At 38.5% G+C, this 26,964-nt stretch overlaps 1 protein-coding gene across 1 annotated transcript in view; it reads left to right on the top strand.

The window, feature by feature from the left end:
* IL1RAPL2 (interleukin 1 receptor accessory protein like 2) overlaps positions 1 to 26,964 on the top strand; it is a gene marked incomplete at its 3' end in the record, with an annotated part of 1,526,880 nt that overhangs the window by 760,318 nt on the left and 739,598 nt on the right. The gene's annotated exons all lie outside the window — the stretch shown is intronic.

The following is a 26,964-nucleotide window of genomic DNA, read 5'->3' as shown; positions in this document are numbered from 1 at the left end:
TTAAAGTATAACATCTTAAGGAGAAATTATTAAGATAATGAGTTAAATTATGGTTACTGATATGAACTGAATTATCACAATTGATATTATACATTTTTAATAATATAAATTATCATGCTTAATATTAAATCTTATTTCTAATACCATTCATTATATTACTAAGAATTATCACTGCTAAAGTTATAAAACAAACTGTATTTACTATCAGTACTATTAAGAACAACTCATACTTATTAAGTGCTTAATAGGTAGTAGATGCTCTATATTTGTTTGGGACAGAAATAGAATATTGGCAGCTATCTATAATTATCCTATATAATAAAAGGGTAATATGCAAATTGACCCTAAAGGCAGAATCACTTGGAATGACCGGTTGCTATGATGGCCACTGACCACCAGAGGGAAAATGCTCAATACAGGAGCTGCCCCTTGGTTGTCAGTGTGCTCCCACAGGGGAAGCTCAGCTCAGCCACAAGTCAGGCTGACATCTACAAGTGCAACAGCAGTGGCGGGAGCCTCATCTGCCTCCTCAGTACCACTAAGGATATATGACTGCAGCTTAGACCCGCTCCCCCGAGGGCTCCCAAGCTGCCAGAGAGATGTCTGACTTCCAGCTTAGGCCCATTCAGGCCCTATCCCCTGGGGAGCATGGCTAATCCAGCTGGTGGACATCTCCCAAGGGGTCTGGACTGCAAGAAGTACAGGCTAAGCTGAGGGACCCTCTGCCCCAGTGCTTGAATTTTTGTGCACCAGGCCTCTAGTAAGAAATATTAATCATGCTCTTTTAATTATGATTGTTCTGTTTTGATTAGAAAAAGGCTAGAAGTCACACAGCATTAGTATGGCAGAGCCAGAGACTTGAGCCTGGGCCTGGAGTTCCCCATTTAGCAAGGTGACAGGCAGAGGAAGGGATTAGAAGACTTTTCCTGTTGATGTCAAGTTCATATTTAAAGAAGAGTTTTTGAGCCAGCAGGACTGAGATAAAAGAGACAGGTATATTTAAAGAAGAAAGTTCATGTTTTGGAGGGATCTAAGATGTTCTCTCAGGCCCCAACTCTGCTGAAAAAAAAAAAGATTGTTCAAATCTGGGAATTCACTCTTCTGACTTTTAAATTCAAACAGAATGCCCCCATCTAACCATGGGAATTGTGGTATCTCTAGAAGTAGCCCACATTTGCATTCTCAGCAGGTATCTCTAGACTGTCCCTACAGAGCCAGTGACAGAGACCTCTGAGGCCTATGGTTAGAGGAGGTTCCTGTGGGGACGTCCTCTGGAATCTCCTACATTTCACATGCAGGAGTATGAGTAGTGAAGTATAAGATACACATGTCACTAAAGAGCAATACACAGAAATAGAGCAAACAGGATTGAAGAAGTCAGAAAGAATGTGGGGCTCATGTTAGGTAGCAGAGATAATAGGCTCTCCTTAGTCTAGTTTGCTCCTCACTTTGTCACCTCACTCCTTATCTCCCTTTTTCACAGAGAATCAGGCTAGGTTTGTATTTTGAAGGGCAGTCTTTTTTTACTGCCAGGTATTTTGGGGTCTGTGGAGGAAGGTGATCTGGCCTCCATCATTTATTAGGGAACATATCTGGGAACATTTGCTGTGATATCCCCATCTGTTCTTGCTTAGGTTCAAGCCTGATAGGCTCAGTACTAACTAAAATAGTAAGAACCTCTGTTTGTATGTGTGTGTGACTATAGCTTGCACAGAACCTGTTGAGCACACAGTCTCTAATCTCTACCCCAAGTCACCTGGTCTGTCTACCTTCTTATGTTTTCCTGCAACATAAAGACTCCAAAGGCTGGAGGCTAGCGCTGGGGAAACAGGAAATGTCCTTCCTTGGCTACCACCATCACAGATGATATGTGCTTCAGGAAATCTTTCTAAGGATCTGCAAGATGACAGAGTCAAATCCCAGATCCCTCTGAATTCAACCTCTTTGCCTTAGAATTCATGCTCTGGATATGGTGAGGATAGAGATTAAAATATGGAAATTGAGATATATTCCTAGGAGTGGGATTACTGGGTCAAATGGGAGTTCCATTTTTAGTTTTTTGAGGAAACTCCATACTGTTCTCCACAGTGGTTGCAACAGTCTGCATTCCCACCAGCAGTGCATGAGGGTTCCTTTTTCTCCACAACCTCGTGAACACTTGTCCTTGTTGATTTGTTGATGTTGGCTACTCTGACAGGTGTGAGATGGTACCACATTGTTGTTTTGATTTGCATCCCTCGGATAATTAGTGACTTTGAGCATGCTTTCATGTGCCTCTTGGCCTTCCTTCTGTCTTATTTTGAGAAGATTCTATTTAGGTCCATTGCCCATTTTTTAATTGGATCATTCATTTTCCTTTTATTTGGTTGTATAAGCTATCTATAGATATTGGAGATTAAACCGTTATCAGTGATAATATTTGCAAATATGTTCTCTCATACAGTGGGCTTTCTTATTGTTTTGTTGATGGTTTCTTTTGCTGTAAAAAAGCTTTTTATTTTGATGTAGTCCCTTTTGTTTATTTTCTCTTTAGCTTCCATTGCCCTAGGGGCAGTATCAGTGAAGAAGTTCTTTTGGCATATGTCTGAGATTTTGCTGCCTGTGGATGCCTCTAGTATTTCTATGGTTTCCTGTCTTATGTTTAAATCCTGTATCCATTTTGAGTTTATTTTTGTGTATGGTGTAAGTTGGTGATCTAGTTTCATTCTTTTGCATGTATCTGTCCAATTTTCCCAACACCATTTGTTGAAGAGACAGTCTTGACTCCATTGTATATTCGTGCCTCCTTTGTCAAATATTAATTGAGCATAGTGATTTGGGTTGATATCTGGGTTCTTGATTCTATTCAATTGATCTATATGTCTGTTCTTGTGCCAGTACCAAGCTGTTTTGAGAACAGTGGCTTTGTAATTAGCTTAAAGTCTGGTATTGAGATCCCTCCTACTTTACTCTTCTTTTTCAGGATTGCTGTGGCTATTGGGGGTCTTTTATTATTCCAAATGAACTTTTGGAGAGTTCTTTCTAGGTCAGTGAAATATGTCATTGGTACTTTAATGTGGAGTGCATTGAACCTATAGATTGCTTTAGGAAGTATGGACATTTTGATGATGTTGATTCTACCAATCCATGAACATAGTATGTTCTTCCATCTGTTTACATCTTCCTCTATCTCTTTTTTCAGTGTTGTGTAGTTTTCTGCATATAGGTCCTTTACTTCCTTAGTTAAGTTTATTCCTAGGTATCTTAATTTTTTTTGGTGGGATGGCAAATCCCAAGAAACTGGAAACACCAATCAGAAAGGGTATATGCACCCCTATGTTCATAGCAGCACAATATACAATAGCTAGAATCTGGAAACAGCCTAGGTGCCCATCAGCAGATGATTGGATCAAGAAACTACGGTACATCTACACAATGGAATACTATGCTGCCATAAAAAAGAAGGAATTCTCATTATTTGCCACAACCTGAGTAGAATTGGAGAACATCATGCTGAGTGAAATAAGCCAGTCAATGAAAGAGAAATACCACATGACCTCACTCATTTATGGATATTAAAGAACATTATAAACTGATGAAACAAAAGACAGATATAGAGACAGTAAAGCAACAAGCAGACTGTCAAATTACAGTGGGGAGGGTAGGGAGATCTGGAGGAGATAAGAGATCAACCAAAGGACTTGTATACATGCATATAAGTACAACCAATGGACACAAAACTCTGGGGAGGGAGGTTATGTATGGGGGGGGATGTTAAAATATGTACACAGATAATAATTTAATAAAAATAAAATAAAAACAAATAAACAAGCAAACAGAAAAAAACGCAAAAAAATATGTACAGGGTGGGGGCAAAAGTAGATTTACAATTGTTTATATGGAAAGTAACACAATACTTAATAAATAATAATACATGGATAAACTCTGTTTCAAGTACTGACAGATACAAAAAAAAAATAAAGTATGGAAATTGAATTGTACCAAGAGTGTGGGTAGTAGATGAAAGAAAGAAGGAAGATGTAAATGAGAAAAGGAGGAAGAAGGTTCCTCAGTGGTGGGGATTGTTGTCACACACGGAATTTTTTTTGGGGGGGCGAGTTATTTTTATTGAAGTATAACTACTGCGGCAGACTCTCATGCTCCTACACAACTTGCTGTGTATGCCTAGAGTGCAAGGCCCTGATCACTCTTTACTGTGGCCATTAATAGAGGTTGTGTTTGCAGCATGGAGCCTTGAAGTTTGAAGTGATGTCGGAGGACAAACAGTGAGCTTTCTTACCTTGCTACAATTGGTGGGTTACCCAAGCTTCTTGTTCCTCAAATCTAATGCATAGGAGCCATCTGGACTGCTTTGCCCTTCCTGTGGGACTGGAGGGAGGAGGGGAACCTATGCAAATATACTGATGCTTATGTTGCTGCTGTCCCACAAGTAATAATGTCATTCACTGGTTTCTAAACAGGAAGTATTATCCCTTCTACCAGCATCAATTAAACAGTAACAGGCTAATTTATTAGTTCATAAGTAGGGTAAAATAAAATACCAGACATGGCAATAACATAAAAGTGTGCATATTTTAAATCTACAGCTTAAAAAATTGACTAAAGTGAACACATCTGTGATTAAGCAACCAGATTAAAAAAAAAAATCTGCAGTAATTTGCTTTCTTTCATTTTTGACATATTTCTTTGTCTCTGCATTTTGGCTAGATCACTATGTTTGTTTCTATATATTGGGTAGCTGCTAAGTCTCTTTGAGTTGGTAGAGTTGCCTTGTGTAGTAGGTATCCTATAGGGCCCAGTGACTCATCATCCCCAATCATCCAAGGTGGACACTCATGGTGCACACATTTGTGGGCTATGTGCACAGTTTTGTTGTAGTTAAGCCTTGATTTCTGTTGATGTCACTGGGAGAAATCGTCCTCCAGTCTAATTGGCTGTGGGGACCAGCTGCAACTATGGTGGGAGAGCTACTGTGCAGGAGACACCCTTATGGAGCATGACTTGCTTCACTGGGGCTTTGGTGCTCACTGAGTCTGCCCCTTGAGTGTGTACCTTATGGATGTGAAGAGTTGTAATCTAGTATGGTCTCACAATGACCATAGGTACACTGGCTCTTGGGTCTCCAGGGAGGTGCAAAGTCAGCCACTACCTGGTGACACCCAGCAGGAGCTACAAAACCACAGTTATAAGGTTACTCAAGAATCTTTTCGAAACCTATGAGGAACTTAGAGAGACTTGCAAGGATCTTAGTGAGAATGCCAAAAAATGGAAAAGGACCAGTCAGAAATTAAGCATACACTGACTAAAATAGAGAATATTATATAGAGATTTAACAGTATATTAGAGGGTCCTGAGAATCAAATAAATGATTTGAAATACGAAGAAGCTAAAAACACCCAACCAAGAGTGCAAAAAGAAAAAAGAACCCAAAAATATGAAGATAGTGTAAGGGACCTCTGGGACAACTTTAAGCATACCAACATGTGAATTATCAGGGTGCCAGAAGAAGAGAGAAAGCACGATATTTAAAACCTATTTGAATAAATAATGACAGAAAACTTCCCCTACTTGGTGAAAGAAATAGAATTACAAGTCCAGGAAGTACAGAGAATCTCAAATAAGAGGAATCCAAAGAGGATCACACCAAGACACATCATAATTAAAATGCCAAGGGCAAAAGACAAAGAGAGAATCTTAAAAGCAGCAAGAGAAAAATAGTTACATACAAGGGAGTACCAATATAACTGTCAGGTGATTTCTCAACAGAAACTATGCAGACCAGAAAGGAATGGCAAGAAATATTCAAAGTGATAAATAGTAAGGACCTACAACCAAGAATACTCTGCCCAGCAAAGCTATCATTTAGAATTGAAGGTCAGATAAAGAGCTTCACAGACAAGAAAAAGCTAAAGGAGTTAATCACCACCAAACCAATATTATATGAAATGCTGAAGGGTATTCTTTAAGAAGAGGAGGAAGAAAAAAAGGTAAAGATAAAAAATATGAACAACAGCCGAGACCGGTTTGGCTCAATGGATAGAGCATCGGCTTGGGGACTGAGAGGTCCCGGGTTCGATTCCGGTCAAGGGCATGTACCTTGGTTGCGGGCATATCCCCGGTAGGGGGTGTGCAAGAGGCGGCTGATCGATGACTCTCTCTCATCGATGTTTCTGACTCTCTATCTCTCTCCCTACCTCTCTACAAAATCAATTAAAAAAAATATGAACAACAAAGTGACAACAGATACATATCTGTCAACAAGTGAAAATAAAAATCAAAATGAATTTAAAAAATCTTATGAACAGAATAAACTAGTGAATGGAATAGAATCAGGGGCATGGAAATCGAACACACTGACAATTCTCAGAGGGAACGAGATGTGGGGGTGAGAGAAAAGATTAGACAAATATCTTACTGATATATGCATGTATGCAGTACCTATGGACACAGACAATAGGTTGGCAAGGGCCTGGGGTGGGGTGGGAACTGGGTGGATGGGAGCTATGGGAGGAAAAAAATAGGGACATCTGTAATAACCTCAACAATAAAGATTAATTAAAAAAACACAACAAAATTTAATTAGCACATCGGAAAACCAGGACTTGATCTTGTAAAGGTTGAAGATCTTAGGGAAGATGATCATCTTCAGAAAAGGAACAAGTCATGAGGAATCTGTAGTCAGGTATAGAGCTGACAGCTGGGATGTATGAGGATTTTGTCACATATTCCAGGCTTATTGAGTGGGTATCTGAAGCATGTTGTATTGTGTAGTTGATGTGGTGGTTGGTACCCATCAACCCATAGATAATATGCATCACTGGTTTTGGAGCATGAGATTGGGCAAGAGAGGCACCTGTGTGTGGAGGGGAAATAACACTTCCCCTCCTACCTCCAGTACTTCTCCTCTTATCTTCAAAAAAGAAAAGCAATAGAGACTTTAAGAGAAGCATAGGGACCAAGGACAGCTGGAAGTCACATGGAGCAGAGCCTGAGTCAGCAAGAACACCTGGGGAGGGCACTTTCACTGACAGTCACATCTTTTCTAAGACACCTTGTCTCAGCTAAGCTTGAATACAAGTACAACATATTGCATAATCCCAATCCTAAAAGACTTTGGAAAGGTGCACAGAGAATGCCAAGAAAGTCAGCATAATGTACCCCTGGACAAGAACTACTTGTGTTCTGCCAACCATAAGCACCAGAAGATCTGGATACCTTGGGATTAGGGAAAAAATACAGTTTGGTTTGATAGTCCTGGGAGGGCAGCTGGGGGGAAACTCAGTGGGAAAAATGCATGTGTGAAAGTCCTAAAGGAAAAGAGTTTGATAAAGCAAAGGTAGCAAGGGCAAGAGGCTGAGGATACTACCTTATAAGCAAAACCAGTCAACCTCTTAAATGGAAAAGAAAAGAAACTGATGTGTGAGGCTTCCTCAGGGCCCTAATAATCTATGAAGGGAAAAAAGGGGGTAGGAAATAATAAGTTATATTAGGGTCACATTGTTGATAAATTATATAGGTTTCAGGTATGCAATTCTATAATACATCATCTGTACACTATATTATGTGTTCCCCACTCCAAGTCAAGTCTCCTTCCATCACCATTTATCCCCCCTTTATTTTCTTCTACCTTTACCCACCTTCGTCCCTCTCTGGTAATCACCATGCTGTTGTATATATCCATGAGCATTTCTTTTGTTGTTGTTTTTAATAAAATAAAAGTATACTTGAAAAAAATGGAACATTTATATATACTGCAGTGCCATTTTATCATATTTTAAAAAGTATTAATGTTATAAGCAAATGTTGCAATACAAAATTGAAAATACATAATATCCTTTAAAGTTCAAAGACATTAAGAAATTCCTTTAAAAATAAAGTGATTTATATAAAATATGATATTGTTGCTAAAGATATTGAATCTCAACATAAATGTAAATCTCTCTGTTATAGACACAAAGTAAAAGTGAGAAAACAAAATTTGAAAAAATAACATCAGAATCATAGACATAGCAGAAGAGGAAGAGAGAGAGTATGGAATAGTCTATTAAAACAAATAGTGGATCAGAACTTCCCAAATCTATGGAAAGAACTAGATTCTCAAATCCAAGAAGCAAACAAAATACCTCGTTATCTCAATCCAAAGAGGCCCTTTGCAAGGCACTTGTTAAGGAAGCTGTCAAAAATTAGTGACAAAGAAAATATCTTCAAAGCATTCAGGGAAAAGAAGGAAGTGACCTACAAAGGAAAACCCATCAAAATTTCACCTGACTTCTTAACAGAAACTCTACAAGCCAGAAGAGAGTGAACTAAATATTCAAATATCTGAGAAATTACCAGCCATACATATTATATCCAGCAAAATTATCCTTTAAATATGAAGGATAAATAAGAACATTCCCAGACATATATAAGCTGAGGAATTTTATCATTAAAAAACCTCCATTGCAGGAAATACTCAAGGAAGTTATTCTATCTGAAACAAAGAACATAATATTACCAGTAGGATTGCCAAAAACTCATAGCAAAAATAGGGATAATTTGTGACAATAAAAACATATAATGAGAAGTGGGACAGGTATGATCAGGCAGAGGATAATGATTGATGCACTCAAAAGGGGAAAAATTATCTAGCATCTATCTATTATCTATCATCTATCTATCTATTATCTATCTATATAAAAGCCTAACTGATGGTCTGACCAATTGACCATCTGACCAGTAACTATAATGCCCAATGACCACCAGGGGGCAGACGCTCTGACCAGTAGCTATGATGTGCACTGACCTCCAGGGTAAAGGTACTAAATGCAGGGGCTGCCAAGCTGTGGTTACTTGGCAGCTGCCTTTCTCGGGTAATGCACCCAGGACCAGAGAGGAGGAGAGCCTGATTCTGGGGTGTGTCACCCAGGAACTTCCCTCTCGCAATCCAGGACCTCTCGGGTGATGTTGGAGAGCCAGTTTCAGCCCAATCCCCACAGGCCACACTGAGGGACCGCACTGATGCATGAATCCATGCACTGGGTCTCTAGTGGTATATATGCAACTTCACTTTTTACAAAATTAATGGCAACCACACACAGAAATTCCCCAAATAAGATATATAGCTTAAAAAAAAGAAAAGAAAAGATGTATGGGATACCACCAAACCAAAACAACATATAGAAGCATTAAAAAAAGAACAAATGGAAGCACAGAGTTACCAGAAAACAAAAGATAAAATAGCTATAGCAAATCCTCATACATCAGTAACTACCCTAAGTGTAAATGGTAAATTCACTAGTAAAGAGGCACAAAGTAGCAGAGTGGATCAAAAAACAAAAGAAAACAACAACAACAAAAACTTAATCATATGCTGCCTATAAGAGCACATCTAAACAACAGAGATAAAGATAGATTTGAAGTAAATGGGTGGAAAATGATTCTCCAAGCAAAAAACATCCACAAAAAAGCAGGTGTAGCCATACTTATATCAAACAAGATAAATCTCAGGATAACAAAGATAACAAGAGACAAAGATGGACACTTTATAATGATAAAAGGAACACTAAAAAAAAAAAAAAAAAAAAAAAAAAAGAGAAAGGGAACACTACATCCAGAAAACATTACACTTCTTAATATATATGCACCCAATTATTAAACAACTATTCATAGACCTAAAAGGAGAAATAGATCAAAATGCAATTATAGTTGTAGACCTTAATACTCCATAGACAGCTAAAGACAGTTCAAACAAAAATCAATAAAGAATATCTGCCTTAATATCAAATGGATATAATCAACATTTACAAAACATTTCATCCCAAAACATCAGACTACACATTCTTCTCCAGTGCACATGGAACATTCTCAATGATAGACCATATGCTGGGTCACAGAACAAGCATCGACAAATTCAAAAAGATTGAAATTATTCCAAGTATATTTTCTGACCATGATGCCATGAAATTAGAAATCAACTGCAAAAAGGAGGTAAAAAAAATAAAAATTAAAAAAAAAACAAAAAAAAAAACAACAACTACATTTGTCAGTCGGACATCCCTCCAGGGGTCCCAGATTGGAGAGGGTGCAGGCTGGGCTGAGGGACCCCCACCCATGCATGAATTTCATGCACTGGGCCTCTAGTGTGGAATATAAAATGGGAACTTATGAACACAAACAGCATTGTGGTGGTTGCCAGAAGGAGGGGGTTTGAGGGAAGAAAAGGGTCCTAATATGAGGTGACAGGAGAAGATTTGACTTTTGGTGGTGAGCACATGGTCCTATATACAGTACAGCTTTTATAAGTTAGTAATCCACACATGAAACCTATATGTGTATATTGAGTAATGTCACTCCAATAAAATTTAAAAATTAAATATAAAAATAAGAAATTATATCAGTTTTCTAATGCTGCCATTATAAATTACCTCAAACTTAGCAGCTTACAACACCCATTTATTAGATCAATGTTTGGTAGGTCAGAAATCCAGGTGTGCTCACTTGAGTCTTCCATTAAGGGTCTCATAGGGCCAAAGTCAAGTATCAGATGGGCTTGGCTCTTAGATGGAAATTCTGGGGAAAAATCCCCTCCTATGCTCATTCAGGGTGTGGACAAGGACCAGGAACTACTCTATTTGCCTCAAGGCTGCTTACATCCCTCCTCGAGTTGTCTTTTGCATTTCATAGCCAGTAAGCCTGCATTGTGTGGTTTTCATACTTTAACTTTCAGGTTTCCTTTTCTTCTGCAGCTGGTGAGAGCTTTCTACTTTTTATCCACCATGTAATTATTAGGTCAGGTGCACTTTAATAATCTCTCAATTTCATGGTCAACGGTGCCATAGAAACTTACCATTATCATGGAAGTAATATTTTATTATATTCACAGGTTCTAGGGATGAGGGTGGCATGTCTTGGGGGGGGTGTCATTGTAGAATTTCTGTCTGCTACAAGAATGTCTGTGGGATTGGGGATAGGGACTTAGTATTTGATTAAGAACATCAGGATCCAAAGACCGACTCCATACCCTTAGCCAAAGCAAGGTCCAGAAGCTTATATTTTGGTTGGGGATATAGCTCTGTGTGTGAGGGAAAGATGATGGACATACCCTGGCAATGGTGACCTCTTAACAATTTATGACTACTGGGATGTTGAGGCGTCCCATAAATTTAACTACAATGACTATAGGAGAGGGTGGAAGGATAGATAAATGGGTCAGGAGGGCCCTTCAGCTCCTGGAACTTAAGATCCCCCCCCCCTTTCTAAGTCTCTTAAAGATTATGTAGAGAGTCTTCCTCTCCACCCAGCCAGCTAAATGGGGGTAGCACTTGCCCCTCTAGAACTTTATTGTGAGACCTATGTGGCAGGGATATATCTGCTGTCTAGACTTACCTGTGTCTGAGTCATAGTGAATGATCTAGAAATATGGTGAGTAACAACTACAGGTTTGCTCAGGAGCAGTTTGGGACAGAGCCAAAAGCAAAGCAGAGACTAACAGAAAATGCCCACCCCGCTCTGGCATCTAACTCTGATTTTCCAGGAGTGCTGAGAGTGGGAAGTTTTGGTTTGGCCTTCATAGTCTGATGAAGAAAGGGACACTAAGTCTGGGGCTCCTTTTTCTAATGAACCTAATTCTGGATGTCTGGGCTGTATAATTTTCAAAAGCTCTGCAAAATGCCCAGGCTCATTGGTAGATAAGTAATCATTAACAGGAAACTATGGCCTAAACTGGGTAGGCATGCCCAGGTAAATCATGCCCTCTCTGTTTACTCTCTAGAGATCTTTCATCCAGCCTTATACTAGTGTGTGGCACTGGTGTTAGGGTGATGTACCTGGGGTTTTGTTTCTTATAAGTACCACACGCTAACCGATTGTGCCACTGGAGTTACAAGGGGTTCTATTTCTTAAACATACTTATGACCAATCCTGTATTTAAATCTGACCTTCAACCTCCCACCATTCCTAGAGAAGACTCTTGCCTTCAATTCCCAGCAAACCACTATCCCATTAAAATCTCCCAGCTCCCTCTCCCAATGACTCATTCACCCAGACATCATCCTTCCTCTCTTTCTCCTGATAGGAATTGGTGACTCATTCCATTCCCTCTATAGGCCTCCAGGACATATTGATTGACTTGGAATTTATCAAATTATGTACTGTGCACATGCAGGCTGGAAGCCTTGCACTATTGTGTGATGTCGAATACTAGCTGCATTAATAGCCATAAACAACAGGTTGTTGAAGTGTCTTCCTTTGAGCAGGGAGGGCAAAACAGACAAAAGTGAAGAGGTTGAGCTACAGATAGAGAGAAGAACACTCAGTAAAATCCTCAGCACTATCTTTCTTTGAATTTTTCCTTTTTAAAGTTCCCTTGCTCTTTTTGCTTGGGCTACTAGGAAGCTAAGCACCATAATGAAAGATTAATGAATATTTGAGAAGCATTTATTATGCACCAACACTTTACCAGGTGTTTTGAGCCTACTAGAAATGAATTTCCTGACAATTTCTAGAGGAAGGGATGCATGCTTCCACTTCTATATTGGTCACCCCCACCCCTGTCTGGATCCCCAGCACCTCTAACTCACCACTGAGAATGTCTGTGACCATTTTAAGATGAAAAAGAATGGACCCTCTTTCTTCTCTTATACATCACAATCATATGATAATGACTTGGATAAAATATTAGTTACATGTAATAATTATTTCTATTATTTCTAGGAGAGTAATAGTGGTTAAGATAATGAAATATGGTTTTAAACTGGCTTTGAAACAAGGGCAAGATTTTTAACCTCTTTGAGTCACAGTTTGTTCAATGTAAACTGAGGATATTTGTAATACCTATGTTACATATAAGGTTGGAGTAAAGATTAAATGAGTCAATGCATGTACAGCATTTAAAGCAGTGCCTGATTCATGGTAGGAAGTTAAGAAAATTTATTATTAATATTGTCATTATCCCCATTATGTACCAGGTTCTAACTCATTTAAACCTGATAAAAATCTTCTGAGATCTGAATTCTCCCTAGTTTATAAGAAACACTCATCCCTAACAGTAGCATTAATTGCAAATATAGTACCAACATAAATGCAAATAATAATATCAGTGATGCCTCATAACTACATCAATTTTACAGATATATGAGATTATCAGTAGTGGTATTAATTATGGTTATAATGTAATATAACATAAATTTTTATATTCTAAAATAATCTCCATTTCATAACAGGGAACAAATAACACTATTATCAATTGCTAGGATAGCTGTAGTAAAAATACCACACCATCATTACCAGGAGTATTATATATATTTTATTTGTTTTCATATTTAAATTTTTCCAATTACAGTTTACACTCAATATTATTTTATTTTAGTTTCAGGCATACGCCATAGTGATTGGACAATCACATGCTTAACAAAGTGTTCCTCTTAATATTCCCAGTACTTACCTGGCAATATATGTATTTATAATATCACAATAATGCAAGTACCTGCCTTGATGTTTTGCCTCAGTTACCCTGATTCTGCAGAGAGGAAAAGGTTAACACTAGGACTTCTTAACAGTATAGGATTAATGTATATTTTTTATTTTTTAAAATCTTTATTGTTCAGATAATTACAGATGTTCCTCTTTTCTCCCCATAGCTTACCTCCACCCGGTTCCCACCCAACTGCAGGCCTCCCCCCTGCACACCGATCTCGTACATAGGTGTAAGCTCTTCGACCAAACTTCCTGCACCCCCACAGCCCCTTCCCCCTGAGAATTGTCAGTTGTGCTCCCTTTCCATGCTCCTGATTCTATTACATTCACCAGTCTATTCTGTTCATCATGCTTTTTTTATTCATTTGATTTTTGTGTTCACTTGTTGATATATATGTATTTGTTGGCACTTTGTTGTTCACAATTTTATATCTTTACCTTTTTCTTCTTCCTCCTCCTTTCCTTAGACAATACCCTTCAGCATTTCATATAATACTGGTTTGGTGGTGATGAACTCCTTTAGCTTTTTCTTGTCTGTGAAGCTCTTTATCTGACCTTCAATTCTAAATTATAGCTTTGCTGGGTAGAGTAATCTTGATTGTAGGTTCTTGCTATTCATTACCTTGTATATTTCTTGTCACTCCCTTCTGGCCTGCATAGTTTCTATTGAGAAATCACCGGACAGTCATATGGGTACTCCCTTGTAGGTAGCTAACTATTTTTCTCTTGCTGCTTTTAAGATTCTCTCTTTGTCTTTTGCCCTTGGCATTATAATTATGGTGTGTGGTCCTCTTTGGATTTCTTTTGTTTACGGTTCTCTGTGATTCCTGGACTTGTATGTCTATTTCTTTCACCAGATAGGGGAAGTTTTCTGTCATCCTTTCTTCAAATAGACTTTCGGTATCTTGCTCTCTCTCTTCTTCTGGCACCCCCATAATTCGGATGTTGGTAAGCTTGAAGTTGTCCCAGAAGCTCCTTACACTATCTTCATGTTTTTGGATTCCTTTTTCTTTTTTCTTTTCTGGATGGGTAATATATATGTTTAAATTAAAATAAAACATTAAATCTAATCCATACTAGTGGTCACCATAACCTTAAGAGAAATAGTTTCATGTGACAAAGATTTTAAATGAAACTCTCTGTAGTCTGAAAATTATTTCGGAAGAAAACAAATAAAAGTTTCCTTCATAAGTTGTAAGGATTGTGATTGAGAGTCAATATATTGGCCTCTTGAACTAAAGTAAGTAATTTATGTTTTTGCCTCCCTGACAAAGTTTATATAAAGTTACAAAAAGAAATTGACAGCCAGTTTGAAGTTTAATTGCCATGGGCTAAAGCAAAGAATGCCCTGACATGATATTATTCTACAATGTCATTATAATTTTAGATATTTTACAATTGTACAATTATCCCAAACAAACTTACAAATAAATTTTGAATGTTTTGCAGCAATTTTAAAATAGATATGAAAGGATTTAATCCCTTTCAGAAGGAATTAAGGCATTGGGAAGGCACTTGAGCATTCTATATTGGCCCCTCTTGCCTTTTGTGCCAAGAGGGAACCTCTTTTCACAATCCAATGGCCCTTAGCTGTTACCTGAGCTTTCTGTTCATGCTGAGCTTGAAGCCTCCTGGTGGTTGGTACCAAAGATCTGTCTCTCGCCCAATCGTGTGAGCTTCTTCATATTTCAAATCTTTGACTTGATTCTTGGGATCCTATAGTCTACTCTTGAATCTCTGTATATTATTATTTATTTCAGTCAGTGTATACTTAATTTCTGATTGGTCCTTTTTTATATCCTTGAGGGTCTCATTAAATTTCTCAGAGGTTTCTATAAGATTCTTGAGTAACCTTACAACCATGGATTTGAACTCTACATCCAGTATTTTGCTTTTATCAATTTCTTTCATTTGTGACTTGTTTCTTTGTCATTACATTTTGGCTGCTTCTCTGTTTTTGTTTCTATATACTGGGTAGCTACTAAGTCTCCTTGAGTTGATAAAATGGCCTTGTGTGGTAGGTGTCATATAGGGCCCAGTTGCTCAGCCTCCCCAGTCACCTGAGGTGAATGCTCTTGGTTCACCCCTTTATGTGCACAGTCTTGTTATAGTTAACCTTTGATTGTTGTTGGTATCACTGGGAGGAATTGACCGACAAGCCAGTTGGCTGTGATGACCAGCAGTGTCTACACTGGAAGATCTGTTGTGCAGGAGACACCCTTATGGGGCAAGAATTGCTTCAGTGAGGCTTTGGAGCTCACTGAGTCTGCCCCTTGAATGTGTATCTTATGGATGTGAAGAGTTCTAATCCAGTATGGTCTCACTCTGACCACTGGGTACACTGGCTCTTGGATCTCCAAGGAGATGCAAGTTCTGCGAGTGTCTGGAACTGCCCAGCAGGAGCTACAGAGACATCTGCAGATTCCTTCTCTTTGTATGGCATTTGGTAGTGCCCAGATGAGGCCCAGCGGTGAACCGAGGCAGACTGCTGCCTCTGGGCCTTGGGCCTTCTTTTGGAAGCTTTGGGGCTCTCTGACACAGCTTCAGTTTGACAGGCTTTAGGTAGAGAAAAGACAGGCCATTCATATGCAGAAACTGATGCACACAGTTTCGGTGGGGTTGTAAATTGTGTGGGGCTGGGTCTCTGGGAAGCACCAGGGAAGAGCAAACAGCAATGGCTGCCAGTCAGCCCTGTACCAGAAAGGTCCTCAAGTCCCTGCATCCTGCGCCTCAGTGCAGGAACAATGATAGCTGTGTGTACCTCTGAAGAAAGCCACCCTCACATTCCTGTCCCAATGCCAGACAGTCCAGTATCTCACTTAATTTGGGTGGAAAAATACATCTAGATTCTGCAATTGGCCCCCAATAAGCAGTGTGTATGTGAGAGGTGCAGGGTGCTTGTGTATATTTGTTACTGTGCACAACTCAAAGGACATACTTTTAGACCTCATTTTACTGGAGCCCGCTTCACAAGAGCACTCAGTAAACTGACATTTTTTTCACATCTATACTCCCCACTGTGAGGCAAACTTTTAATCGCTACAATAATTTTTATTGAGTACCTATCTATGTATGCAATTCTGAAAGTTAGAAAGAATAGTGGTTGCATCCAGACAGGGATTTGAGGTAAGAATTAGACTGTATTTGGTGACTAAAGAGGACATTAACTATATATTTGATGCTTTATTTCCTTAATAAAACAAAGCTACTGAAAGCAAATTAGAAAAAAAGTTAACATTATTCAATTTGGATGGTGACATCAAAATCATGGGAGTTTGTAATGTTCTTTTTATTTCTCTGTAACTTTGAAATGAAGAAAATATCAAAATAAAGATTACAGGGGGAGAGTTAGCATATATGCAGCTCATCTTCATGAACAAAGACCTCACTAACCACTAAATAATCAGTTTTCTTGGTGCTGGGTTACTGTTTAGTTTAATACCTTCATTTCTTTTGGGAGTGGAAACTGAGTTCCTCAAAGTCATATATTTCTTAAGAAGGTAAGGGTGAAATGAGAACCCGGAGTTTATAATCTCCACCTACTTTTATGCTCTTTTCATGCTGCAAACACCTCGTCTTATACTGTCATGGCATTGGGATCTAGGATGATAATCACTGGGGCCTAGCAAATAATTCTTAATCCAGAAATATTCCGTTACCATGATTCTCCACATACTAAGACAGAAGAGTGGATTTGGACATTTTAAAAAGATTTTCAACAACCCAAAAGTTAACCTCTTGCTAATGTGAAAATTACTTAACCAAAGCAGCACTTAATCGTGTGAGATCTCATGGGATTAGAATATTTAAACCTATATTTAGTAAGACCCACTAAGTGTCTGGTCTAGGAGGTTCTTGAGGAGAGGTGGAAAACACACACACACACACACACACACACAAAAAAAAAAAAAAAAACCCACAAAAAAAACCCATAATAAATCTGTGGCCATGACTAATGTGCTTATTTTCTACCATATTGAGGTAGAAAAACTAGGATACTACTTCTAACTTAACATCTAGATAAACTAAGCTCGGTGTATGACTTGGATTTCATTGGGAGTGGTATGGAAGTTGGGGTAAATGGATTTAGGGTATAGATAGGAAAGAGCAGAGTGGACAAGAGCCACAGCATAATTGGTCTCTGATAAGGCAGGCTAGGATAAAAATCAAGGGGAAGATTTTTCTCTTGGAGAATGGTAGGCAGCCATTTTAAAAGGGTAGGAACTGATTTAGAAAGTCTTGAGTGATAAACTGGGAGATTTTGACTGACCTGCCCAGGGAATTGTGAATTTGGGAGCAAGGATGAGGAAGAGTTCATTTTGTTATTCCTATGTCTAGTGATGTTAGCTATCAGAAAGGTATCAGTCATTTGTTGCTGCGAACAAATTTTGTGCATTGGAACCTATCCTTTGACATTTTTGTCAGAGTTTGGCCACACCACTGATCTACTGGGTAGCAGTGGGAGAGGGGATTTTAAGGTGTCTGACAAATGCAAACAACTTTTGATTATCAGTGAATTTGGGAAACAGATAAATGATTTCATTCCATAAAGATTTAATGAATGCCTATTATGTGCAATGCACTGAGTCTTCTACAAAACATAGTAAAGAAGACATCCATCTAATTGGGAAGGAGATGTGTAGAGAAATACATGGAGAACACAACAGGGGAAAGAATTCACTTGGGGCAATGAAGTATAGTTTAATAGAAGAAGTGGCATTTGAAGCTGGGTCTTGGAGGATGAGTAGGATCTGAATAGAGAGGTATAGAATCAAAGGACATTCTAGTGGAAGGAGCCAGAATAGCAAGGGCAGAAAATTGAATGGCGTGTTCAGGGAATAGTGAGTCTTGACTAAGTGTAGGCTGTGTGAAAAGTTGTGGCTGGGAGGCTGATGATCCAGCCAAACTAGGCTTAGGGATTTGCATATCAGAAGAGCCATTGCAGGTTTTGAACAGTAAAGTTATATGGCCCTATACTTTAGAGAGATCACTTTGGTAACAGTTTGAGGAACAAATTGAAATGGAAAGGTTGGAAGATCATATAGAAGTTATTAAATAGTCCAAGAAAGATATGAGAAAGGTTTGGCCTTTCGTATAAATGAGTATAGAGAGAAGGAAAGGAACTTGAGTGACGTTTTTAGAAATTACAAGTTTTAATGGCAGTAACAGGAGGAGTACAGTGAGAAGGGAAAGATAAAATTTAGGGATGACTCCCAAAATTTTTGTCTTGGATGACTGTGAACATGGAAGGCAGATATTTGGCAGGGGAAATCAACTCACTGCCAAGAATCCTGGATTTGAGGGAGCAGCAGAAAGCCTGCTGGTAGGGTTGGTGGTCATTGCTGATATCCTGTCTCATGCAGGCACGTTTGCTGCTGCAGCCTTGGATTTAATATAACTGTATCTGAGAAAAGCTCCTTGCTATTGGTTAATTCCCAAGGAAGGTCATTAGGCCTCAGGAAATCAGGAGTTGATGATTTAGTTGTAATGCCTTATATAGCTTAACCTCCCCAAAGTAATTAAAGCTCATTTGTTGGATGAAAATTGAAGGAATTATCTTGACAGAGCATAGCAAAGATCCTGAAATGAAAGGAAAATGAAGATGGTTGCCAGCCCATTATTAAGCATAATAACTAGGTTGAAATTAGATGAAGGAGTTCAGCTAGGCAGAACTTTCCTATTGATAAAGAGTAGAGGGTAAAAATGTGAAAGAAAATAATATAATCCAGTTCAAGAAAATTGTAGAAATGCTTTTTCAAACCTGAAACAATAACTTTCATTGTATTTATACAGCTGAAGTGAGGTATATTCTCTCTATTGATGGAGACTGATACACAGATGAAATATTAAAAATCCAATTCTTTTTCACTGACAGAACTTATTTTAAACAATAAAATAAATAATGAAAATTAAAAAATGAAGAATTGGTTATGTCCATATTTCCAGGCTGAGGGCAAGGAAACAGGTGTCCAACAGCAAAGATAAAGTTTACTCACTTATTAGAGAATTTTATTTTTAGTGCTTGGGGCCTGCCCACTCGAGGAAGTCAGCCTCCACTATGAGAGATGTAAATAAAAAGAAACTTTTCATTAAGCACATTTGGGGGAAATAAATAGAGAAGCAAATCTTGAACTCACACATTAAAAATATTAAGAACAAGGAGAATAACTTTATATTCAACTAGAAGCCTGGTGCACAAATTCATGCTGGGTGGGGTTTGGCCAGCCCTCCCTTATGGGGGCCTATCGGGCCAGGTCAGTGGGTAGGAAGAGCCACAGATTTTTGGCTTCTGGCCTCGCCCCTGATCAGGATGTTGGGAGCAGATTGGGGGCTGGGTCAGCTGGGGGTGCCAAACAGGGCCCAGATCAGGCTGGTTGACTGCTACAGTGTACATCATAGCCACCGGTTGTTCTGGTCATTCTGGTCATTCCACCATTCTGGTTGCTGGCCTTTTATATACACTGAATGGCCAGATTATTATGATCTCTGAATGCATAATAATCTGGCCATTCAGTGTATATCCTATATAATAAAAGGCTAGTATGCAAATTGTCCCCTAAACCAGGAGTTTGACCAGCAGGCAGGCCACCCAACTACCCATTTTTTCTCCTCCTGGCCAGGCTGGCCAGACCCCACCCATGCATGAAATGCACGAATTCATGCACCGGGCCTCTAAAACACACACACACACACACACACACACACACACACACACACACACACATATATATATATATATATATATATATATATATATATATATATACTGAGTGGCCAGATTATTATGCGTTCAGAGATTATAATGATCTGGCCACTCAATGTATATATAGATTAGTATAAAACATTAGTACAAATGTGAACTTCACACAATGATATTTCTAATTTACAGTTTTAGGAATTGGGTGATCACTCCTAGATACTTAATTTTCAATAAATCAATACAGGTCAGATAAAATTTATCCAAGGTATAGGTCTGATCTTCAGTGGTTAAAACAAGTACACAAATTATTAGTAATTCATTACTCTGTGATTACTGTGTATAGTTCATATAAAAATCACTGACATACATTACTTGATGGTTATTTTTCCCACAATGGTTATTATTTAGAGATATAATATCACTCAGCTGGGCAGGTCTATCTTCTCTACTGGACATTGGAATACATATGACAATTTGGATAATACCAAGCAAATTTTAGTATTTTAATGGCTCATGAGCTGGGATAAGGATTATAAGAGGCAGTATGAAGAACATACAGTAATTAAGGACATAGGTTCTGGATCCAACTTACCTGGATGGGGGTCTGAACTCTGCCACCACAACCTGAATGACCTGGAGGACATCACTTAAACTTTCTGAACTTTTATTTTTTTCTCTTCAGTATAATGGAAATAATGACGGTTCCTAACTACCAGAGTTAACATAATAATGAAGTGAGAAAATACATACAAAGCAGTTAGCACAATGCTTGGCTGTTCTGTACTAAGGGCTGGAAGAATGCCAGTAACTGCTTTTGTTGCATCTTTTTGTGCTGAGTCATGCAGTTGGTGTGTATGTAACCTGGTCACCCAGTTTAAGCATGCTTAACTTTTGGCTCCTTTTGTCATACACAGTGGTGCATCCCCAGAGGTGTGCTGTGATTCCTCCCCAGTAACCAGTGATTGACAGATAGCAAATCCTTAGTTTTATGATTTAGGTAGGGGAAATTTAAGTGCTACAGAAAAATTTGAAAAACCTTACTTCTCGTGGTCATTTGATGAACTGCCCCCAACAATTACCTTGTTGGTTGAAATGCAGGAGAAAAAGAAGAAAAAAGAAAAGCAGGAGAGGTGGCCATATAAATGAGTGTGATACTATTGAGATAGTTATAAGAAAATCTGGTTTAATAAATATTTTTTATGTCACAAATATACAATAAGCTAGTGTTGGATATACGTCCCCAGGCAAAAGATTTAAGTTGTAATGAATGTCTTCAATATATATGGAATTTCAATATAGAGATTTTTTTAAATACTCACCGAAGGGTATGTTTTTTTTTTTATTATTGATTTTAGAAAGAGAGGAATGGAGAGAGCAAAAGAAACATCAATGTGAGAGATAAATACCAACTTGTTGCCTCCTGTATGTGCCCTGACTAGAAATTGAACCTGCAACTTAGGTATGTGCTCTGTGCCCTGACCAGGAATGGAACCTGCAACCTTTGGGTGTACAGAACAATGCTCCAAACAACTGAGCCACCTAGCCAGGGCTTCCATTTTTATGTTTCATTAGAGATTGTAATTTTATTGCTTGTAAGATATTTTGTTATAATCATTGTTGTTGATAACATATTATCCTCTTTTAGGGACTTATCAACTTTTATCAAGGCTTTGTTTTCATAACAAGTAGGTATTTGCTCAGAATTTGCTCTCCTGGTTGTATTGAGGGGGGAACAGGGGCTTATTTATAAAGAGGCTAAATAGGTTTGCTTTGCTTCCTAAAATCTTTCTGCTGCAAGGGTTCAGGAATCTGGAGGAGGAGCTGCGACATAAATGAATAACTAGACACTAGACAAGCAATATAAATTTGAGAGGCATGGTGGAGCCAGGGGAGTCTCCACTGTCTAGTGAAGTGGAGACCCATGGCTTTTTAATTACTGGAAAACACATTGGCACTTTAGGAATATAAACAGGTAAAGTTTGATAAACAGGAAAAGATTATCAGATTAGGAGAAATTCCTTCAGCTATTCTTCCAGCACCAGGTAAACAGGAAAATATGATCAGGTTAGGGAAAAAGCTTTGGCTGTTCCAGCAGCTGGTAATAACATGCAGATTTTCAGCCCTGCTAAGCCCCAAGGTCCATCAGTCTTCTGATGAACTTATTGCATAATTATGACCTGCTGAAATTTGCTTCCATAAGTACTATATTAGTTTTTACCTCTATAAGTCTCCTCTTGGAAAAATACATAGCATGGACACTGGCATGTCCCTTTATATGTTTCATACACTCTTTTTTTTTTTTTTTTAATCTTCATGTCAAACTAGAGGCTCAGTACATGAAATTCATGGACAGGGGAGTGTGTCCCTCAGCTCAGCCTGCACCTTTTCCAATCTGGGACCCCTCGAGGGATTTCCAACTGCCCATTTAGACCCAATCCCACCAGGCAGTCAGGCATTCCTCTAACAATCCAGGACCGGTGGCTTCCAACTGCTTGCCTGCCTGCCAGCTTGATTGCCCCTAACCGCTTCTGCCTGCCAGCCTGATCACTCCCTAACCAATCCCCTGCCAGCCTGATTGATGGCTAACTGCTCCCCTGCCAGCCGGATTGCCCCTAACTGCCCACCCCTGCAGGCCAGGTCGGCCCTGTCATCCCCTGCAGGCCTGGTCGCAGCCAACTGCCCTTCCCTGCTGGCCCAGTCACTCCTAACTTCCCTCCCTTGCCAGCCTAGTTGCCCCTAACTGCCCTCCCCTGCTGGCTTGGTCACCCCTAACTGTTCTCCCCTGCAGGCCTGGTAAACCTTAACTGCCCTCTTCTGCAGGCCTGGTTATCCCCAACTACTCACCCCTATAGGCCTGGTTACCCCTAACAGCCTCCCCTGCTGGCCTAGTCACTCATAACTGCCCTCCCCTACAGGCCTGGTTCTATCCAACTGCCTTACCCTGCTAGCTTGGTCACCCCCAACTGTCCTCCCCTGTAGACCTGGTCCCCCCCCCCCCAACTGCTCTCCTCTGCAGGCCTGGTTCCCTTCCAACTTTTCTTGCCTGCAGGCCTGGTCTCACCCAGCTGTCCTCCCCTGCAGGCCTGGTTACCCCCAACTGCCCGCCCCTGCTGGCCTGATTGTCCACAACTGCCCTTCCCTGTTTACCATATTGTGGAGGCCATCTTGTGTCCACATAGGGGCGGTCATCTTTGACCACATGGGGGTGACCATCTTGTGTTTTGGAGTGATGATTAATTTCCATATTACCTCTTTATTATATAGGATTATTATCTTGGATACTCTAAGCACATACCTGTTTTTCAGATTGGAATGAATATTATTAAAATAGAGACTTGAGTTTTAAACTGGCTTCCTTTGTCTCATTATAATTATTTTGGATAGTTCAGATATTAGAACATTTCTGCCAATAAGACTCAACCAAGAGTAAAAACTGTGAGCCTTGCAGAAAACTAAATCAAGGGAATAGAGATGAAAACCCAAAGACACACAATTATTTTAAATACTTGAATTGGTATTCATAAGACTCAAGAATGATCAGAGAATGGATACTTTAGAAATAGGAAGTGTTTTATAATGCAATGACTGGGACATGTATAATCATAAGGAATGATTGTGAATAAAAGGAGAGGCATGCACTCACTTGTACTTTTGGATGGTTTGGCTCTGTAGCAATCTTCAATCCAACTGCAGAATTTCACTGTTTTTTGAATAAAAATGTTTTCCTTCCTGAAATGATTCTATGTTTACACTTGGGGCTTGTTCCGTAAAACCCAGTTATCAAACCACCTGTGGAAGAAGACAATCTGATAAGAAACCACTTTTATCAGGAGCCCTTTGGTGGCCAACTAAAAAAGGAGGAGTAGTTGTAAACAGAATAGAACTGGACTGATCTCTGAAATAGAGGTCTGTGCTGCTGAGGTTGTGGGTTGGTTTCCACTGTGGGTTATTCAATTCCACTATGTCTCCAACCTGTCCATAGCCTGTGCGCTTGCCAGTTACATCACATATATATTCATTCAGCTATTTGCCAAATAAGTATGGCATGTCAACATGCAAGCAGCTCTGAAAGTGTGGCATGTTATTGAAAACTCTTCATTACAAAATCATGTCTTGCACTGGTGACTACAGATGGCTTTGATTTCTGCAATTGCCCTTGGCCACTTGAGTTGCATGTGACCTTTCTCTTCCTTCAGCCATTCTGCGCATCTTTACACCTTTCAGTGCTTAAACTCAAGGTTTCAGTTCCTTTATGATGTCTTGCCACCAGACTTTTCAGATCTCTTTGCTCAGTACATCCTTCTTAGTTGGTTCATTAGTCCCATATCTACAAATAAATCCTATTCCATCCCCTCTTACACCACTATTAGTTTATTTTCAAAAGAGTGACAACTCAATAAAAACAAATCATGCATCTTGTTGGAATCTAGTAGTGACTCAGTGCTCTGCTAATGAAAATTCCATGTGGGAATATATTTGGTGGCAAGTGAGCCTTTATGGATCCATGGTATCATACTCTTTATCTATTTTTTGGGGAAAATTCCCTCAGCTGTCTTTAAATCAAAGATATTTTGTTTAAAAGGAAACAAATTATCAGATAACTCTTAAGGTCTATATGATAAAGCTAATTATAATGACAGTTAAATGTTTTCAACTCACTTTGAGTATGATTGTTGTGTCTGAGAAGCAGAGGTTTTGATTATGTATCCTCAATTCTAACCATGCCTTATCACTAATGGGTCAAATAGACTGTTAACATTGTAAAGGTGTAGATTTATGCAAGAGATCTTTTAGAATACATAACTAAAGGGATTTAGAGAGCAAATGGAAGGATCATTCTAAAAGTTTTATTTTTTCCTATCAATTAGGTAATGAAAGAGGTTGAAGTTACTTTGCTAAGATAAACAATTTAGTTCAAAAACATTTTCTGTGTACCTTAGGGTTAGGGTAAAATAAAAATAGGAATATAAAATAGTTTTTAAAAATGCTATCCAGGTTTTCTTTCTATTAATGAACTTTTAAAATAAATCTATGAGAAAATAAATATTTCTTTTAAAACATTTATATCATTACCTCTCAGGTGTGTTAATTCATTATAACAGTAACACATATAGCACATAAAAAGAATAATATAAAACTCATTTAAATATTATAAAACACTAAATATTAAAATTGCATTTAATCTAGAGATGTATCACTCATAATTTTTCATGACTCAGAAAGTTAAACTCATGCAGAGTTCTCTCTTTCTCTTATTGACAATTATGAGACAAATGACTGGTTAAATGACTGATACCTGGGAATGAATTAAAAAACCCCAAGAGATAGTCAGGGATCTATCTGGATTAGATTGTTAGTCTAATCCAGTTGTAACTTCTTGACTTCAACAGTACACAATCCAAATTGATGGATATTGTACCCTATGAATCCTCAAATAAAGTTCAAATGCCCTTCAGCATAAACTTAGAAGGAGTTATTTATTTGATTATTGATTTATTTCTAACAAATACTTTCAAGATTATAGGAAGGTTTGGGGGAGCTTGTAATCAAAACCCAAACACAGCAGACAGTATAAAATGAAATCAGAAAGAAATAAAAACCATGGAGTTAAAAAACTTTCTTGGGTCACAGACTCCTTTGAAGATCTAAGAAAAAGCTTTGGAACATCTTCCCAGAAAAGTATAACCATGCACAAAGGCGCAACATTTTACCAACAACCTTGAAGTCTACCCAGGCACCCTCCCCACCTGATTGTACTTGAATCCCTGGTAAAAACCCTTCTTTTATAGATAGCTAAATTCTGAGGTAAGATAGTTATTACACTTGAGCATTGCATTTAACTCTGAAGTTGCTGTCAACTAAGGTTAAAAGAGAAACACAATGGGTTATAGAGTTCTCAAAATCTCAGAAAGGGTGCAGATCAGTTGATAAATTATAAGCAAGCATATAATTTTTAAATCGCAGTGTTTATACAGTATATGAAAGCATTATTTTATAACAAGTAATCAAATAATATTTAAGAATATAGAATGATTTGATAAAATTATTTGGAAATAGTATATCCTTGCTAATCGTATTGACTAGATATTAAATTAGCCACAGTGTATCATTTCCAACCCTTCTGGAAAAGATGTAATTTTCTGTATTTGTCTTTCTTTAATGATAGATTTAATCATCTAATATTATTTTATTAAATTTGACATTTAATATATTAAATTTAATATATTTCTATGATCACATACCACCTGAGCAGCAAGGGAGGCTCTGGGTACAAAAAAAAATTGGACGGTGATTAAATATTTACTATTAATAGGTCAGACTATGGAAAACTGACATGTAGATAATAGCGAATAATTACTTTAGGTGTCTACTGCTTCCAAACCAGGTATTTACTTTCTCAAAAGGCAAATAAATACCATAATGGTTCTTGTCAGTTATAGGCAGAGGCAGCATATAGTAGGGATTAAAAACACAGTCTCTAGAATCAGAGACTGTTTATCCAGCACTTATTAGCTGTATGACATTGGGCAAAGTAACTAACTGAACTCTGAAACAAAAATCATAAAAAGTGTCATTCTCAGAGTTGTTACTAGTCTAGAAAGGGACCCTGTAGAAGTTGTTTTGTGGGGCTCATGTCTATGTAATCAATTTGAGTTGACTAAAATCAACATGTCTGTGTCATTTTAGCAATTCAACCTCACACTCTTCTGGCATTGGGAACTAGCCAAGGGTCCTTAGGCAAACCCCATAGGCATGAGTGCTGGAGATTCCTGGGGGTTCTAGTCAACCCCAAGCAGAAACTTACTGTA

Source organism: Pipistrellus hanaki, assembly GCF_964339955.1.
Source record: "Pipistrellus hanaki genome assembly, chromosome: X".
Taxonomy (NCBI): Eukaryota; Metazoa; Chordata; class Mammalia; order Chiroptera; family Vespertilionidae; genus Pipistrellus; species Pipistrellus hanaki.
The sequence above is the reverse complement of the archived record's forward strand: the minus strand, read 5'-3'. Positions and strand labels throughout refer to the sequence as shown.